This window comes from Lepidochelys kempii, chromosome 3 (genome assembly GCF_965140285.1).
Source record: "Lepidochelys kempii isolate rLepKem1 chromosome 3, rLepKem1.hap1, whole genome shotgun sequence".
NCBI classification, from domain to species: Eukaryota; Metazoa; Chordata; order Testudines; family Cheloniidae; genus Lepidochelys; species Lepidochelys kempii.
This window is the reverse complement of record NC_136382.1, coordinates 70,047,173-70,067,140: the sequence shown is the minus strand read 5'-3', so window position 1 is coordinate 70,067,140 and position 19,968 is coordinate 70,047,173. Positions and strand designations below refer to the sequence as shown.

Below are 19,968 nucleotides of genomic sequence, written 5' to 3'. Positions count from 1 at the left end.
GCCCACTGGACAAGACGTTTCCAGGCTAGACAGTGGGTGGGTAAGGACCTATTCAGGGGAATGGGCCACTAGGAAAAAAAATAGGCCTCAGAGAAAGCTTATCTCCCACTTGGTAATGAGACATCTTGAGAACACTCCAAACAGCCTGGGAGTAATGGCTGCTATGACTCTACAAGGACATGTGATCAAACCACGTATCTCTGGACTCCATCTTGGGATGTCAGTATTCTTCCACAGACTGCTCTGGGAACCGAGCTTTGAAACAGAGGGTTTCCGCCATATGAAAAAGCTACATAAGGCCAGGAGTGACATCTGGGGTTCTTCACTCCCTATACAAGCCAACTCCTGGAAACACCTGAGGAACAAAGGCTGAACTGGGGGAAGTGCTGGACCCAGGCTAAAGGGATTTCTAGCCTGTGAATGAAACACCTGGGGATTCCAAGCTGTAAAGCAAGTGCAGCTTGCCCCTGAAGAATCTTCAGCCTGCTTGTATCATCTCTTAGGGTGAGAATCTGCTAATTCATATCCAATCTATTAAGCGTAGTTTGTGTTTTTTGTTTATTTGCTATGTAATCTGTTTTGATAGGTTTGCTATGCCATATAATCACTTAAAATCTAATCTTTTATAGTTAATAAATTTGTTTTTTCTTTATCTAAAGCAGTGAGCAGGAGTGAAGTGTATGGGAATCACAGCTCAGGGGCAAAGGTTGTTGCATATTCCTCTCCACATTGAGGGAGCGGGTGAACTTTATGAGCTTATGCTGTACAGTTCCCTGTGCAGCGCAAGACAGTATAATTCTGGGTTTATACTTCAGAGGGGGTGCACGCCTGGGGAGCTGCCTTAGCTGTAGCCTTCTTATGCAGGAGCTGGTCAGAGAGTCTGCATTTAACTGCAGCTTGGCGTGTCCTATACCTGTACGTATGCTGGTGAAAGTGCAGGCTGGACAGCTCTGCAATTTGTTACAGCAGTACAGTGTAAGAGGGAGCCCAGGCTGGTGGGTCAGGGGACCCAGTGGTACCCCAGATCCAAGTGGCACCCCAGGGGGAACCTGTCACATCCCTACAAAATTTTTCTTTCCAAAAAGGGAGTGGTGAGTGGAACAGCCCATCCCCTTATTATTTTGTCCACTAATTATGCTTAATATCCAACATATCAATTTTGGCTCATTAACTTCTGGCTCCACATCTCCTGTTTTGAAATAAGCATAATTTCAACACAGTCCTTGAATCGTATCAGTGGACCTTTTCAGTTTAGACTAATTCAATTTTTGTGTCTCTCTTTTACACTTTCTCCCGTCAACATTGGTTATTATAGGTTATTGTAATATCTTATGAACTTTTTCATACTTCTTACAATTAAGGTCACAATTTGGGTAAATTTGAGACCCAATTGTCACAACATCTCCCCCTTCTGCCAAGAGCTATTCCTGGTCTTGGATGTCTACCTGCAACCAGTGCTCCCTCTAATTTTTCCCACCCACGTGCGGAATGAATTTGATTATGTGCACCAATATGGAGGTGGTGTGTGACACATCACCTCCATATTGGTGCACATAACAAAATTCATTTGGTGGGGGTCGGGCCGAGGGGTTCAGAGTGTGGGAGAGGGCTCAGGGTTGGGGCAGAGGGTTAGGGTGCCGGGGTGAGAGAGCTCCAGCTAGGGGTGCGAGCTGTGAGGTGGGGCTGGGGATGAAGGGTTTGGGGTGCAGGAGGGTGCTCCAAGGCTATAGCAGGACAAGAGGACTCCCCCCAGCTCTCTCTCCCTGCAGCAGCACCTGGGCTGGGGCAGGGGGGAGAAGAGCTTCTCCCCGCCGCAGCAGCTCCAGGTCTAGGGCTGCAGGATAGGCGCTCCTCCTCCGGCAGGTCCGGGCTGCCCTGGCAGATTTGGGGCCAGGGGAGGGGTGTCCCAGCCATGGCAAGTTGGGGGCCGGGCTAGGTTGGGGCTGGGAGAGGGGTGCCCTGTCCCCAGGTGGGTTCCCTGAGTGCCTGCGCAGTGCCAAGAAGGCTGCTGCGCAGCCGTGCGGCTTACAGGGAACTGAGCCTGCAACCTCCATAGCATATCGCCCCCAGATGCATGGACAGTCAGGATGTGTGAGTCAAATTTTGGAGCAATATTTGTGCTTTTATTAATTATCACTAGGATGAGTGGGTCCTACTTTTACCCTTTGCAGAATTCACTTGTAACAACTCTGATTACAAATCCACCTGCCAGAGCCCATTCTTTTCCAACTATGGCTTTCATGTATGGTTCCACCCATCCCTACAATGGACTTCCTACATCCCCACAGCCTTCAACCTGCTTTAACACCTCCACCACATCCACGAGGAACTGAAACCCCAGTTGGATGCTGCCAGGAAGAACTATAAGCACTTTGCCAACTGCCATTGTCAAGTCAACGCTCCAGTTACTGTGGGAGACAAGGTATAGCTCTTCACACAACACGTGGACACTTTCCATCCCTCCCACAAACTGTACTGGTATGTTGGCCCCTTTCTGGTCTTTCAACAAACCCGGTGGCCTTCTGCCTCCAGCTGCCCCTTCCGTGTTTCATGTGTCCCATTTGAAGAAACACACCCAACTCTCTCCCCAGATGAACACAGCCTCCTCCTTTTCCTCTGGTCATGTTGCAGGGACAAGAGAACCACCTTGTTTCCAAGATCCTTCAGGGAAAGCTCCTATACCTCAAATTGTAGTTCACCTGGGGCACGCTTTAGTTAAAAAAAAAAAAAAAAAAAAACAACCACCTGTCCCCCGCACCAAAGCAGTGTACTTGAAATGTACAATAATTCTTCGAGAAATGTAGAAGGGGAAAAAAATGTTTCAACACCTTACATCTTAACTCTCACAAGAACTGGGGAAATAGGCAGAGCAGCATATGTGCCTGTGATCAAAAAGAACCCATGCTGTACATGTTTGTACATGAAGATTGTTCTGCCTAGAATAGGAAAACTGATCTGCAATTACCTGAAAATATCCTTTAGCTACGCTGATCCACAGATCCATTACAACACAAACTTCAGTCTGCTTGTGGGGTAAAACCAGACCTGCCAGTCATTGGCAGTAGGGAAATACCTCACCCCCACCTCCTGAAGTTCCAGCTGAGAATTTCCAAAGGATAATTCAGATCTACTTTTTAAAAATTAGAGATTGTGATAAATATATTTTGAGAAACAGTTTCTACCACCTAATAACAACAACCCCAAATCGTCGGAACTGGACGTCATGTGCCACTAAAATGTTAAATTTCCATCTCTGTGCTAGATGATCACTTTGTCTCCAACGTAGGCCAGATCTGTGTAACTTATTACTTGAAGAAAGGATATTTTCAGGTAAGCATGAATACATTTTCCTATTCTTCTTGGTGTTAAATTCCACAGATTCATTACAATGGAATTTTCATAGCACTATGTCCAGGCTAGAAAGCAGGGCCATCCTTTAAATATAGACATCCAAAACAAGGTAGACAATATAAATATCTCCTCCATCTTCCCTGGCACTAAGGCTTCTCTATGGTGCTCATCACTAGAGCAGCTGAGTGCCTCACAAATACTATGTTCACAAAATCCCTGTTAAGTGAGGTGGTATTTTTTTATCCCATTTTACAGAAGGAGAGCTGAGGCAAAGAAAGATTAAGGTCAAAAGTATCTACTAATTTTGGGTGCCCACTTTTAGATGCCTATGGCTTGAGTACTCAGAGCACTTAGTATTATATCTCTTTGTGTGTTTAAAGTATGGCCCCCAATTATTTCAGTTGCAGCTGGGAGAGCTCCACACTTCAGCAAATCAGCCCCCAGGACCTCAAGCTGTGCTTCCAGAAAGCAAGGAGAAAGTTAGTGGCCACCTGTGAAAAGTTTGGTTTAATTAACTTGACTAGCATCCCAGAGGAACTCTGTGGCAGAGGATACAATCCACTTCTCCAAAGCATCGTTCTATGCCTTAACTACTAGAGCATCCTTCTTCTTGCTGCAAACCACTGCCTCACTCACGTTACCCCTTCCAATTTCTGGAACAAATGAGGCAGTGGTCCTACAAACTTAATTCTGGCACATCTTTACCTTTGAGTGCTTCACTTTGCAATCTTAACGTTCTCGTAACGTAGTTGTTTTGGATGCAGTAACTAGACAGACTGGAGGGGGACAAGAAAAGAAAAGGAGGAGGCTGGAAAGGAGTTTGTTACAGTAATCAAGTGAGAGATTAGGCCCCTAAGAGCTCCTCAGAGTCAACTAGGGTGACCAGACAGCAAGTGTGAAAAATCAGGATGGGGGTAATAAGCAGCTATATAAGACAAAGCCCCACATATCTGGACTGTCCCTATAAAATCAGGACATCTGGTCACCCTAGAGTCAACTGGCAGAGGGTCCACCATACAGTAACTTGGATGTACTCATATGTATCTAAAGGGTGTCATGTAAGGTATCATATGTAAAGTGGTGACATGCTGGTCCCAAAAAATCAGTGTGATTTATGTATGGGTTATGTATAAAAAATTGTGTACTGGAAATATGTTCTTAAAATACACCTTGGAAGCAGTGCATAAATGCAGTCATCCCTAGACAAAGAAGTGTGGGTTTACCTATCTGACTGGCTTGATTACAGGTTGAGGACAATTAAAGTACAATTACATATCAGGTAAACAAAACAATCAAGATAAGAAGCAACAGAGAACAATTTAGTAAACATACCAAGTGTCCAAGTCTGCACTCCTTGGAAGTCAAGATAATGGACTTGGGAAAATATGAAGGGGAGGAAAAAGGACATTCCTAGTTATCCATCACCCAGGGGACAAAGGGAACAGTCCCCCCTCTGAGCCTAGGAAGGATGGCCCTCTCAGCCTAAAGGGCAGGAACTGCTGATAATCTGCTATAAGTGATAAATGGCTTTAGGCTATACAACTTGCTAAAATTAAGTTTTATGCACTAGAAAGCATGTTTTGTATGTAAACAAACCTGTCTCTTTTCCATTTGTTTAGTATCACTTAAATCCCTGTTCTTTGTTAATAAAAACTTCTTAGTTTTACTATAAACCACCTCTGTTATATTGACCAAGTGTGAGCTTCAGTTAACTGACAGGCTGGTGTGTGCTGTGTCTTCCTGGAGGCAGGAACTTAATTTCTGTGAGTGTCCTATGAAGGACTGGACACTAGAGAGAGAGAGAGAGACAGAGAGACAGAGATACCTCTGGGGAATTCAGGAACTGGGGTTCACTGATTACCTTGCCCTGCAGGTAACAAACACAGGTAGAGTCTTGAGGAAGTTGTGAGTGAAGCAAAAGGAATGGAGCTGGCACAGAGTCTAATTGTTGGATCATATTAAAGAAGTTCTGTATTAAAATCACAAATGAGTTTGATTCCCCACAGTTTAAATTCTAGGGAGGTTTAAATTTTAATTAAGAGGGAGGTCTCTTGGTTTTTAGCTGCTAATTGTGTTTGTACATCCTAAGACAGAGTCTGTTCTCAAAGCAATACTTTGTAACAACAGAAACACACAGAGACTCCCCACCCTTTTGTTGTATTTATCTGGTTTTGTTAACAATTGTGATTAAAATAGAGATAGAGGATGTATGTGGATGGATGCTTGGTGTGGATAATAAATGAATGATCAGGGAGGTGCCAGCCTAAGAATCCAGTGTCAATCTGATCGGTGGAAGAAGGCGTCAAGTGGAAACAACCAGAGGACCCCCGGAGGGCAGACTGGAATCCACCCAACAGCCTCAAGGATGAGAGAATGGAAGAACAAGATAACATCTGGCAGCATGGAGCGGTCAGGAATGTGCCATCTGCTGATCGATTCAGCAACAGCATGATGAAGCAATTCCCATAGATTGACATAGGAATAAATTCCTATAAAAATAGACTCTAAAAAGTGAAAACTTTGGGGTTTCATTCTGCAAACCAACTTCCAGGAGTATCAGATGTGCATCTGACAAGGCCCTGCTCCCTCCTCATGTCCAGGCCACCTGGCCAGTGGCTTGGCACAAGCAACTCTAAGGCTGGTAACTATGATAACAACCTTGCAGAACCTGTGTGTGTGTATGAATGAATGTGTGAATAAATATGAAATTGAATGTTATAGCTATAACTAACTGCTTACTATGATTCTTTCTGTATTCACAATAAATGTGGCATTTTGTCTTTTCCCCTTTAATAAGATCCTGCTGGTTTTTATTTTATTGGTATAACATAATCTCCAGTTAAACTCACATTTGCTAAAGGAGACGGGTAACAGCGGCTTACAGTTCTGGGTGTCCAGTGCAGATCACCACAGAGAACAGCAAGATGAAGGAATAGTTTTATGATTAGGAACGGCAACAACAAAAAATGGAATCCCAAATTTCAAATGGTTTAAAGCATTAATCTCTAACTCCAAATGTTTATGAACTAAATCCACCATGTTGCAATTCAGCAACCATCAAAAAAGGTAACAACAACACTTTCACAATTTACAAAACCAAGATGGTTGAAAGCTTATGCTCTAATAAATTGGTTAGTCTCTAAGGTGCCACAAGTACTCCTTTTCTTTTTAAGATGGTTGAAGTAACTTGTGCAAGAGCAATAGTAAATCAGTGACAGAGTTGGGAACAGAATTTGTCTCCTGATATCACCATGATTAGAAGCACTTTGAAGAACTATAAAAATACTTTCAGGAACAATGACATCCGATGAAGTGAGCTGTAGCTCACAAAAGTTTATGCTCAAATAAAATTGTTAGTCTCTAAGGTGCCACAAGTACTCCTTTTCTTTCTGTGGATACAGACTAACATGGCTGCTACTCTGAAAGCTGTCATTTTCTAAGCAGAGGTCCATTAGTTTAAGACACAAAGTTAATCTGTATTTGTATTCTTTCTATCCCACTGTACTGGGCAACAATAATTAGGAAATACCAATTTTATATGGATAATACTTTTTTTTTTATACTATATTACACAAAATTATAAAGCAAAATTCATGGTCATGCATATTTTCACTGCATGGTACCTAAACTTTCAGTTACTAAATTCATTATATATGAACTTGAATAAAAGTTCTAAGTCATTCTTTGATTACTGCAATATCGATAGCAACTGGCTGATAAGAAATTATACGGATTTCGACAGGCAGAAAGTGAAGTATTTCTTTTCATACTAACATCAAGATAGCTTGGCCTAATCCCAATAAAATATCCAGATTTAATTCCTGTAGAAAACATCAAAGTCATTAGTTGTTTTAACAAGTTTTATTTTTAATTTAACTTGGTGGCTGAAAAAGTATATTTCCCTCAAAGTATTAATTTTAGGGAGGCAAACCAAACTTCAGCTAAGTATTTTACTATAATGTGCAAACCAGCTTCGACGTCAAGGGCTTTCACTATTATTCATTTCTGCCTCAACCACTCCTTAGAATATTAAGCCTTTAAACACTAAAGAAGTGAAAACAAAGACTTCAGTGAACAAGCATTTTGTTCCGTATCATTAACTCCTAATAGATTCTGAAGATTTAGAACATTTTAAAGAATTAAACAGATTTCAGCAATAAATGCAGTTGTTTCAGACTTTCTTTCCATCTCATGTCATAACTCATCCTTGGCTTTAAGTTTTAGCTTGCGTTTCACTGGAGCCAAACACAAGAGAGGCACAAAACTAATTTTAATTCCATGTGAATTCCAGCAAATTCTGGCTTGCAATGTAAACTAACTTCACATAACACATACGTATGTCAGTCCTATTTTATTTATTTCACCTTGGCACTAAAGCAGTGGAGGTGTTCAATAAATTAACCCCAGGCAGCTGAGTAGGCTATACTTTTTTGTAATTATTCAAATAGTTCTACATACAGCTTACACAGTATATCTTGTATGAACATATCCACACTATCTAGGAGTTGGTTGTAAAGTGTCTTCAAATAACTCTTGGAGCCAGAGAACATGTATATTTTTGCCTCCTTTAAGGAGAGTTGGCTCACACCTGTGCTTAATCAGCAGCCTCCCAGCTGATGCCAGTGACATGTTTGATATATTGAACTTGTGTTACTCAGAAAAAATAAAACTGAAGCCCTGAAGAAAGAGGGACTTGAATCCTGTGGAGAATATTCTTTGGTGCACATAGTGCACAGTTAGTCCACCAGCATACACCTACTTTGCTACTGCCCACTCTCTTCCAGCTGCAGTTATATTTCTTCTCTTCAGGGCTGGGTGATTTTGGACAAGACACATATATGCCCTCTCCTTCCCCCCCAGTAAATATAGAGAACTAAAATTACTTATTTCCATTTTTATTTGCCCTGAGGAATTACAACCCCTTTATCCTTACAAAGGAAATATCACTAGGCCCATTCCACAAGTGAAATAAGGCATCTCATTTGTAGTTTTAAATAAAGTACTGCCTCTGGTTAGATGTTAATCTGATATACCTCTAAGGAAAGATATAGCTATAGGCTCTCTGGAAGTTCATCTGAAGTCCTCACTGTTGATGGAAAAATGAGAGATTGAAATACTTGAATACATTTTTATTTATTTCCATTCTATTCAAATCTTCAAAGTGGTTCAATTAAGTGTCACAACATCCCTACAAAGTCAATAAACATTATTGTTTCTGTTGTACTGAACAGGCTATGTCCACACACCAGCCTATATCAGCAACTCTTATGTTGCTCAGCGGTGTGAATATTCCACCCCCCAGCAACATTTGTTCACACTGCTGTCAGCAGGAGAGCTTCTCTCCCTGACATAGCTACTGCCGCTCATTAGGTGCTTTTATAATGTCAATGGGAGAGCTCCCTCCCACCGGCATAGAGCAACTACATAAGTGATCTTGCAGCAGCACAGCTGCACCGATACATGTGTGCCACTGTAAGTTCACTAGTGGCCTAACCTTGAATTTGGCATACTGGGTTCAGACCTTCAGTGTTGCCTGTGTATAGTCTGAAGGAGCTAAGCCATTATCATACATAGAGAAGTACCTAGCAAAGCTTTGTTTGTTTTTGGAACGACCATAATTAGTCTTATGTAGTGTTGTTATAGCAGTGTCAGTGCCAGGTTTTTAGGCAAGATGGGTGAGATAATGTATTTTATTGGACCAACTTCTGCTGGTGAGAGAGACAAGCTTACACATAGATCTTTTTCAGCTCTGGGAAATGTAGTGTCACAGCTAAACAGAAGATGGAATAGATTGTTTAGCATACGTAGTTGACCTTGAATGGCCCTTCGAAATCTGTAGGGCCCTTCATATTCAGTTTGTATTTTATTTTATTTTTCCCAGGATTTATCAGTGTTTATTACACAAAAACAGGTGAAAATCAGTACAGAAACTAATATATTTATGGGTAGATATTGGGGTTTATTTTGGTGGACTGGAAGATGGGGAAAGAGTACTCAATAGATTAATGCTTTTAATTCAGTGCATCAGTGTGGTTTGCTGCAGAACTAAAACAGAACTCAAAACACAATGCCACCTCTGAGTTTAAGGAAACAATATCTCTCTAATCCCCAAATAAAACTTTTTATTTGAATAAACAGTTTACTGGTGTAGACTTAGAACTATTAGCCTATAAATATGTACATTTAATAATTGGGACACATCACTTACACTCAACTTCATCCTTTTTTCTTGTTTTTTTAAAAACCTTTCAAATACTTCCTTGTGTTCTGAAATGTATTCTGATACAGATTTTCATTTTAGTGTATCAAATCTTTAAACCATTATCTGCTAACAACTTGAAATGTGTATGTGGTGGGCGTGAGCTTCATCAGTACGTTCAGATGCACATGCACTTCAGAACTTGTGTGCGTCTGTTTATTGTGTACATCTTCTAGACTAATACATAGCCTTACTTCAACAGGCAGCTTTGCATATACACACAGACAAATTTATCATAATACATATATCTCATGCAATGTATTGTATTTTCCTAATAAAACAAGTTTCAGAGCAACAGCCGTGTTAGTCTGTATTCACAAAAAGAAAAGGAGTACTTGTGGCACCTTAGAGACTAACCAATTTATTTGAGCATAAGCTTTCGTGAGCTACAGCTCACTTCATCGGATACATACTGTGGAAAGTGTAGAAGATCTTTTTATACACACAAAGCATGAGAAAATACCTCCCCCCACCCCACTCTCCTGCTGGTAATCATGAAAAAATACCTCCCTCCACCCCACTCTCCTGCTGGTAATAGAGGAAAGTGGGGTGGGGGGAGGTATTTTTTCATGCTTTGTGTGTATAAAAAGATCTTCTACACTTTCCACAGTATGCATCCGATGAAGTGAGCTGTAGCTCACGAAAGCTTATGCTCTAATAAAACAAGTAATTTTTATATATATTTGAATGATACAAAAGTAGGGTAAAGGTCAGAAAAAAATGAATACGTTTTATAAAACTGAAAACGAAGGAGCTTAAATGTGTGTTAAGTGGCCCATTAACACCCCTCCTGTCATAGGGAGGAAAGGAAGGAGTTCTTAGGGGGTTATAGATTGTTGCATAAAGCCATAAATTCAGTCTCTCTCTATTCAGTCCACAATTTTTAGTATCTAGCAAAGTTATGAATTTAAGTGATTAGTCTTGTCAGTACTTGGGCTGTGACCTTGTAAAAGGTGATGCCCTGCTGTACTATTATTCCCACACAAAGTCCCATTGAAATCAAGCAATGTATAGCTTTCAGAGGGGTAGCTGTGTTAGTCTGTATCAGCAAAAACAACGAGGAGTCCTTGGGGCACCTGAGAGACTAAGGGCTTGTCTACACTACTAAGCAGCATCGACCTAATAGGTTTGAGCATTGGCCTGCTAAACCCAGGGTTGTGAGTTCAATCCTTGAGGGGGCCATTTAGGGATCTGGGCCAAAAATTGGGGATTGGTCCTGCTTTGAGCAGGGGGTTGGACTAGATGACCTCCTGAGGTCCCTTCCAACCCTGATATTCTATGATTCTATGATATGCAAGATCAGCTATGTGAATAGCGTAGCTGATGTACTTAGATCTACTTACCATGGTGTCTTCCCTGAAGTTGACAGCTGACACTCTCCCGTCAACTCCGCTTGCGCGTCTCGTTCTGGTAGAGTACCGAAGTCAACGGGAGAGTGCTCAGTGGTAAATTTATCATGTCTATACTAGACAATAAATCGACTCCCACTGGATTGATCGCTGCCTGCCGACCCGGCTGGTAGCGTAGACAAGCCCTAACAAATTTATTTGTGCATAAGCTTTCATGGGCTCTCATTTAATCAGATGCATGGAGTGAAAAATACAGTAGGCAGGTATAAATATACAGCACATGAAAAGATGGGAGTTACTTTACTAAGTGGGGGGGGCGGGTCAGTGCTAATGAGGCCAATCCAATCAGGGTGGATGTGGCCCATTCCCAACAGTTGCCGACTCCGACTCAAGGAATATTTCCAACACACCTCTGAACAACATACTAACCCAGAGACCTTCCTACCAACACTACAAAAAGAAGGATTCTGGGTGGACTCCTCCTGAAGGTTGAAACAGACAGGACTTCTACATAGAGTGCTTTTGCCAACGTGCACGGCCTGAAATTGTGGAAAAATAGCATCACTTGCCCCATAACCTCAGCCGTGCAGAACACAATGCCATCCACAGCCTCAGAAACAACTCATACACATTGTAAGGAGAGTGATCACTTTAGATAAGCAGGAGAGTGGGGTGGGGGGGAAGAAAACCTTTTGTAGTGGTAAACACCCATTTTTTCATGCTTTGTGCGTATAAAAAGATCTTCTATACTTTCCACAGTATGCATCCGATGAAGTGAGCTGTAGCTCACGAAAGCTTATGCTCAGATAAATTGGTTAGTCTCTAAGGTGCCACAAGTACTCCTTTTCTTTTTTAGAAACAACTCTGACATCATAATCAAAAAGGCTGACAAAGGAGGTGCTGTCATCATCCTGAATAGGTCTGAATATGAACAAGAGGCTGCTAGGCAGCTCTCCAACACCACTTTCTACAAGCCATTACCCTCTGATCCCACTGAGGGTTACCAAAAGAAACTACACCATCTGCTCAAGAAACTCTCTGAAAAAGCACAAGAACAAATCTGCACAGACACACCCTGAGAACCCCAAAACCCAGGGGTATTCTATCTGCTACCTAAGATCCATAAACCTGGAAATCCTGGATGCCCATCATCTCGGGCATTGGCACCCTGACAGCAGGATTCTCTGGCTATGTAGACTCCCTCCTCAGGCCCTATGCTACCAACACTCCCAGCTATCTTCAAGACACCACTGACTTCCTGAGGAAACTACAATCCATCGGTGATCTTCCTGAAAACACCATCCTAGCCACTATGGATGTAGAAACCCTCTACACCAACATTCCACACAAAGATGGACTACAAGCCATCAGGAACACTATCCCTGATAATGTCATGGCAAACCTACTTTGTGACTCTGTCCTCACCCATAACTATTTCACATTTGGGGACAATGTATACCTTCAAATCAGCGGCACTGTCATGGGTTCCTGCATGGCCCCACACTATGCCAACATTTTTATGGCCGACTTAGAACACTTCCTCAGCTCTCGTCCCCTAATGCCCCTATTCTACTTGTGCTACACTGATGACATCATCATCTGGACCCATGGACAAGAAGCCCTTGAGGAATTCCAACCTGATTTCAACAATTTCAATCCCACCATCAACCTCAGCCTGGACCAGTCCATACAAGAGATCCACTTCCTGGACACTACGGTGCTAATAAGCGATGGTCACATAAACACCACCCTATGCTGGAAACCTACTGACCGCTATTCCTACCTACATGCCTCCAGCTTTCATCCAGACCACACCACACGATCCACTGTCCACAGCCAAGCTCTACAATACAACCGCATTTGCTCCAACCCCTCAGACAAAGACAAACGCCTACAAGATCTCTATCAAGCATTCTTACAACTACAATACCCACCTGCTGAAGTGAAGAAACAGACTGACAGAGCCAGAAGAATACCCAGAAGTTACCTACTACAGGACAGGCCCAACGAAGAAAATAACAGAACGCAACTAGCCATCACCTTCAGCCCCCAACTAAAACCTCTCCAATGCATCATCAAGGATCTACAACCTATCCTGAAGGACGACCCATCACTCTCACAGATCTTGGGAGACAGGCCAGTCCTTGCCTACAGACAGACAGTCCCCAAACCTGAAGCAAATACTCACCAGCAACCACACACCACACAACAGAATCACTAACCCAGGAACCTATCCTTGCAACAGAGCCTGTTGCCAACTGTGTCCACATATCTATTCAGGGGACACCATCATAGGGCCTAATCACATCAGCCACACCATCAGGGACTCATTCACCTGCACATCTACCAATGTGATATGCGCCATCATGTGCCAGCAATGCCCCTCTGCCATGTACATTGGCCAAACTGGACAGTCTCGACATAAAAGAATAAATGGACACAAATCAGACATCAAGAATTATAACATTCAAAAACCAGTTGGAGAACTCTTCAATCTCTTTGGTCACTCGATTACAGACCTAAAAGTGGCAATTCTTCAACAAAAAAATGTCAAAAACAGACTCCAACGAGAGACTGCTGAATTGGAATTACATTTGCAAACTGGATACAATTAACTTAGGCTTGAATAAAGACTGGGAGTGGATGGGTCATTACACAAAGTAAAACTATTTCCCCATGTTTATTTCTTCCTCCCCCCCCCCAGCTGTTCCTCAGACATTCTTGTCAGCTGCTGGAAATGGCCCACCTTGATTATCACTACAAAAGGTTCCCCCTGCCCCCGCTCTCCTGCTAGTAATAGCTCACCTTACTAGCTCACTCTCCTTACAGTGTGTATGGTAACACCCATTGTTTCATTTTCTCTGTGTATATAAATCTCCCCACTATATGCATCCGATGAAGTGAGCTGTAGCTCACAAAAGCTTATGCTCAAATAAATTTGTTAGTCTCTAAGATGCCACAAGTCCTCCTTTTCTTTTAACAGAGTGAGAATTACTTTTTGTAGTGCTAACGAGGCCACTACTCACTTGGGGAAGTGAAGAAACAGATTGACAGAGCCAGAAGGGTACCCAGAAGTCACCTACTACAGGACAGGCCCAACAAAGAAAGTAACAGAATGACACTAGCCATCACCTACAGCCCCCAGCTAAAACCTCTCCAGCGCATCATCAAGGATCTACAACCTATCCTGGAGGACGATCCCTCACTCTCACAGACCCTGGAATACAGGCCCATCCTCGCTTACGGACAGCCCCCGAACCTGGGGCAAATACTCACCAGCAACTACACACCACACAACAGAAATGCTAACCCAAGAACCAATCCCTTCAACAAACCCCGTTGCCAACTCTGTCCGCATATCTATTTAAGGGACACCATCATAGGACCTAATCACATCAGCCACACCATCAGGGACTCATTCACCTGCACATCTACCAATGCGATATATGCCATCATGTGCCGGCAATGCCCCTCTGCCATGTACATTGGCCAAACTGGACAGTCTCGACACAAAAGAATAAATGGATACAAATCAGACATCAAGAATTGTAACATTCAAAAACCAGTAGGAGAGCACTTCAATCTCCCTGGACACTCAACAACAGACTTAAAAGTGGCCAGTCTTCAACAAAAAAAGCCTTCAAAAACAACACTTAAATGAGAAACTGCAGCACTAGAATTAATTTGCAAACTTGATATCATCAAATTAGGCCTGAATAAAGATTGGGAGTGGCTGGGTCACTGCAAAAAGTAATTTCCCCTCGGTTGATACTCACACTTCCTTGTGAAGCGTTAGGAATGGCCCAGATCCACCCTGATTGAATTGGCCTCATTAGCACTGACCTCCCACTTGGTGAGGCAACTTCCATCTTTTCATGTGCTGTATATTTATACCTGCCCACTGTATTTTTCTAATGCCTACACTAACTCACAGTATGCTAAATGTTTACTACGTTAGTGTTAGCAATAAAATGAATGCTGCAAGACAATGACACTCCAGATCATCCATTGATGGAAACAGCATATATCCAGTTGTAGCTGAGCATACTGTAATCACAAGGTGTTAAATCAATGGAAGCAGTTAGTACGTGTAATAAACAAATGGAAACATTTGTCAGTTTTTATTTGATGTCAAGAAAAGGAAGGATGACTTTGGGCCAGATTTCCATTTCTGAATAGAAGCCACTATAAAAGCTTGAAATACGGATATTAAAGCCACTTAAGCCCTGATCCTGCAATCAGACCCACACAGACAGACCCCCTCTATCTCTGTGGAGCCACAATGACTTCATGAGGACTTCACACAGGCATCAAGGTCATCTTCACAGATCCAGTTGCAGGATCAGGCCTTAGTGAGGAAATCACACCTTCTTGTCAACTATTTGAAATGGGCCATCCTGGTCATCACTACAAAAGGTTTTTTCCCCCTGCTGACAATAACCCACCTTAATTGATTGGTCTCCTTACAGTTGGTATGGCAACACCCATTTTTTCATGTTCTCTGTGTGTCTATATCTTCCTACTGTATTTTCCACGGCATGCATCTGATGAAGTGGGTTTTAGCCCACAAAAGTTTATACCCAAATAAATGTGTTAGTCTCTAAGGTGCCACAAGTACTCCTCAGGGTTTTTTTTTTTAATCCAAAATTATGTTACTGTTTCAACATTGCAGATAGTAAAGCCTTACTCTGTCATGTCCCTGGTGTAAAACAAACACTTTAATATTAAACATCAACTGGCTCCAAGCTCACTCCCATCCAAACACTTACTTATAACATCCAGTCGGAAAACCTCCCTCACAGTTCATATCAACCTTTGATTTTGTTCCATGCCTCCAAGCAGCCTAAATCACATCCCAAACCAAACACAGCCATGACTGATGCAAACGCCTGAAAATAGGGGCTTTCATAATGAGAGGGGCTGATAAAACATGGTGTAGTAGCCAATACTACATCTACAGCACAGAGTATTTGCCAGAGAAAGAGGATCACTCAACTATGTTCCTGCAAGGCTGGAGGGCGTAGATGGGTGTCTAGCTACGGTGAAGAGACACCTTTCTGTCCTGACTGCCTGTTTACAAGGAGCACCCCGGGGGCTGCAGTCGCAGAGGAAGGAGAGTGGGGCCCAATCCTGCAGTCCTCCTGACTCAACTCCAACTCCCCCTCGAGCCACCGGGAGCGGAGCTCGAATCACCACTGCGGAACTTGGCCCCCGGGGGAGTCGAGACCGCGTTGTCCCTGCGACACGGAAACTAACTCCCGCCTTCCCCAAGGCAGGGACGCGGCTCTCTGGCCGCTCTCCCGGGGAGGGGAAGGAGCCAGCTGCTCCTCACTCTCCAGGTCGGGCTGAGGGAGGGACCGAGCCGCTGCTGCATTAACGCCCAGCGCCCCCACGCCCTCCGCTTGTTTACAAGCGAGGACCAAGTCCCGTGCAAAGGCGGGCGTGGGGGGAGGAGCGGCGGGATTAGGCTGCAGGCCAGCTCCGTTAGTAGAGGGGTAATTCAGACACCTGCCGAGCTAGCAGGGCCACCACACGCCGGTCTCTCAGCCCAGCCCGTGCTGGGGAAAGGGAGGGTCACTCTTAGCTAGTAAATGGATGGGGGGGGCACACACCCACAAAAGCCCTACCTTTTCCTCTGGCTCCCGCCTGCGTGTCCAGTGCGGCCAGGCCGTGCAAGGGGGGGGGGGTTCCTGCTGCTCCTCCAGCCTCCCCCCGCCTTCCTCGGGGACCTCTCCGCTTGCTCCTCGCAGCTCCCCCGGGACGGCGTGAAGTTCCTGCGAGCTCTTGCTCAGATTCCCTCCGCAGGTAACTAGCCCGCCCCCCTTGCTTTCTGCAGCAGCGACACCCGGCGGCCGTAGCGGGCAGGGACAAAGGCTGCCGCAGAGGGTGGGTAGGAGCGAAACGGCTCTCACTGACTTGCGGGGAGGAAGAGAGGGGATCCATTGACCACAACCATGGCTTGGGGAGGGGGGAGGGAAGAGAAGTGCCATTTCAACAGAAAAAAGTGTTAAGAAACCCTTCTATTTCCCAACCAGCTAAACCCACCACCCCAGGCTTATGACAGACAATCTGCAGCTATGTCTACACTGGCACACATGGACAGAGTTAGCAGACCAGTGTACATGCTCATGCATGCTCCCCATACACACATATGCTGTGCTGGTGTCCTGTAGTGCATTAGTCACTCCACGCTGTGGGGATTAGCTCTGCCAGGCCAACACCTCTTCCTACAATTGCGCTCAGTCACTCTCCTTGGGACTCAACTGCTCCCCCTCCATGGCTTGGCCCACCAGCCAGCTCACTGTAGTTTCCCCTTTGGGGGTGGGGGCAGTGCTTTCTGGTAGTCTCTCAGGACCCACTGTCTCAGGCAGTTGTCTCATTCACTGCTCCTTAAGGGTGCCGCTTCCCCAGGGACTGGCAGAGGTACCCAGCCCAGGGATCCTACAACAAGCAATCAAGGTCTGCACAATCCTGAACCTTGCTGGTGTATCTGGGGTGACCAGATGTCCCAATTTTATAGGGACAGTCCCAATATTTGGGTTTTTTTCTCATATAGGCACTTATTACCCCCCACCTCCATCCCAATTTTTCACACTTGCTATTTGGTCACCCTAGGTGTATCCCTGGGCTGCTTCCTACCTTGTCTTCTCTTCTCATCCCTCCCCCAAAAAACAACTTCTGTAATCTCACACTGTGCTGTTCATTGCTACTGTGTTTATACAGGCCCCTCCTATTCCTGTCCAGCTGAGCCTTGTCCCTAATTAGTCCCCACTCCCTGGCTCCTCCCCCCCAGGTGCAGTATAGCTGCCTAATTGGCCCACCGGGCCACCTTAACCCCTTCAGGCCTTGTGTGGGGTGGACACCCCATCGCAGCTGAACACAGGCATAATGCTGTGTACACACATATACCTACATCCATGCTGCACTGTTGTTATGCAATGTTAGCGCTACCATTTCAGGAGTGATATCCCAGGTTTTGTGTGTCACAGGGAGACACTTTAGGAACTAGTTTGTTGTGTATTGTTTGTACTGTCCCCCGCCTTCACACATTGGTCAATGGTAGTTCCTGATCACATCGCCCCTCACTGTTATTCCCTGCCAAACTGGGTGGAAGACATGGAGCAATGGGATGATGATGTGGTTCTGCTCCTGCTCCTTATCATGGGACAAATGGTTATGCAGTGGAGTAGGTAATCAGCAAGATGCTGGACAGAATTTGGACAGATTTTTATGACATGTTGAAGATGGCTGACTTGGAGGGTCAATGACAATTCATTCAGCTCATATGGTACAGATATAGTAAATGCTGATATTGCCACAATCTGCTCTTGGATGGATCATCTTTGGATACAAGAGAACCAGTCATGGTTCACAGGTCATGGATCACAGAGTTTTGGAAACCTGGGGTGATCAGCAGTGGCTTCAGAACTTCCAAATGAGGAAAAAGATCTTCCTGGAGCCGTGTGAGAAGCTTGTGCCAAACTCCCAGTGCCAGAACATTTGATTCAGGGAAGACAAGACAGATCTGTGCAGGAGCAGGTTGCTACTGCCCTTTGGAAGCTGGCAATACCAGACAGGTAAATGTCCATTGCAAACCACTTGGGGACTGGAAAATCCACTGTCAGCATTGTGGTTGTGCAGGTTTGTGAGGTAGTTAGCACTGTGATCTACCTATGGGTAGTTGGAATAAGCAAAGTTGCAGAAATAGTACCTGGATTTGAGGAGATGAGGTTTCTGAACTATTCTGGCCTATCAATGGCACACACATCCCAATACTTTGTTCACCAAAAAGGGCAAGTGAGTATGTGAACCGAAAAGGTTACTATTTGCTCATTCTTCAAGTTTAGTGGACAGATTTAGAGGCAGATTCATGAACATTTAACGTGGGAAACATTGGAGAGGTTCATGAAGCCAAGATGTTGAAGAGATCAGGATTGTACTTGAAGAAGGGACTTTATTCCACAGAAAGAATATGGTTCTCTACAGTGTGTCTGTACCAATTGTTATTTTTGGGGACACTGCATACCCATTCCTGTCTTGGCTCATTAAACTGTACCCCCAACATCATTTACCCTGGAAAAAGAGACTTCAGTTACAAGCTCAGTAGCTGCAAAATAGTCAAGGAGCATGCTGAAATCTTGTTGGCACTTCCTATTCTGTCTGGCTGCCAGTGTGGACAACGCTGTTTGTATAATCATTGCATGCTCCACATTCCATAACATTTGTGAGAGTAAAGAGGAGTGCTTCTGTCCTGAGTGGGTTTAGAACAAGTCTGGTTTACAAACTCTGTGCACACTGGTCTTGGTCCCCGGTGGGCAAGGGAAATCAGGAATGCCAGATGTGCCATCTTGGCACAGCAAGGAGACAGAAGATGATATATTCCCATGCTGAGGGACATCTTTACACATTGTCCAGCTGCTAGAAAAGCATGTGATGGAACATTGGCATGTACAAAGGGGCTACATACTTTATGTTCAGCAGCATCCTGGGTGGCAGCAGGAGAAGGAAGAGGAGGTGGCGGTTTACAGACTGTGCAGTGGCCTTGGAAGCAGGCAGACCCTGAACTCATTTGGCTACCAGTTCTATGAGCCTCTCCATTAGGGAATGCTCCTGTTCCTTGTGGGCATCATCCTGTTCCTTATGGTGTAGCTCCTGTGCTGTTAATTGGTTCATCAGTGTCTCTTCCTGCTGAAGAGCCAATCCTCCCATGCCTTGAGAAACTAAGACTGCTTCTAGTTCCTCTTGTCTATCCCTATGAGCAGCTCTTCCAGTGTCCTTCTCCATCTGCCTCCACTGTGTGGGGGGTGCTGCTCCTGTCCTCCTGGCAGAATGGTGGAGCCGGGGTGGGAAGAGGTAGGGCGGGGGTAGTGGCTTGGCAAAAGGGGTGGAGTGGGGGCAGGGTCTGGAGCGGAGCAGGGGTCGTGTACCTCCCCAGCAATTCAGTAAGTCGGTGCCTATGAGCTACCATATGTAAGGTGACAGTAATATAAGGGTTGGTGGGGTAGAAGC

The 19,968-nt window shown here is 44.4% G+C and overlaps 1 protein-coding gene across 3 annotated transcripts in view; it reads right to left on the bottom strand.

Annotated features, from left to right (window-relative positions):
• The window catches only part of ANKRD6 (ankyrin repeat domain 6), a 171,513-nt gene extending 154,742 nt beyond the window's left edge, over window positions 1–16,771 (bottom strand). For all 3 annotated transcript variants that reach the window (XM_073336725.2, XM_073336724.2, XM_073336732.2), the window contains exon 1: window positions 16,587–16,771. The gene's annotated coding sequence lies outside the window, so the exon portion shown is untranslated. The remainder of the gene's footprint in view (window positions 1–16,586) is intronic.
• Between the last annotated feature and the right edge of the window lie 3,197 nt (window positions 16,772–19,968).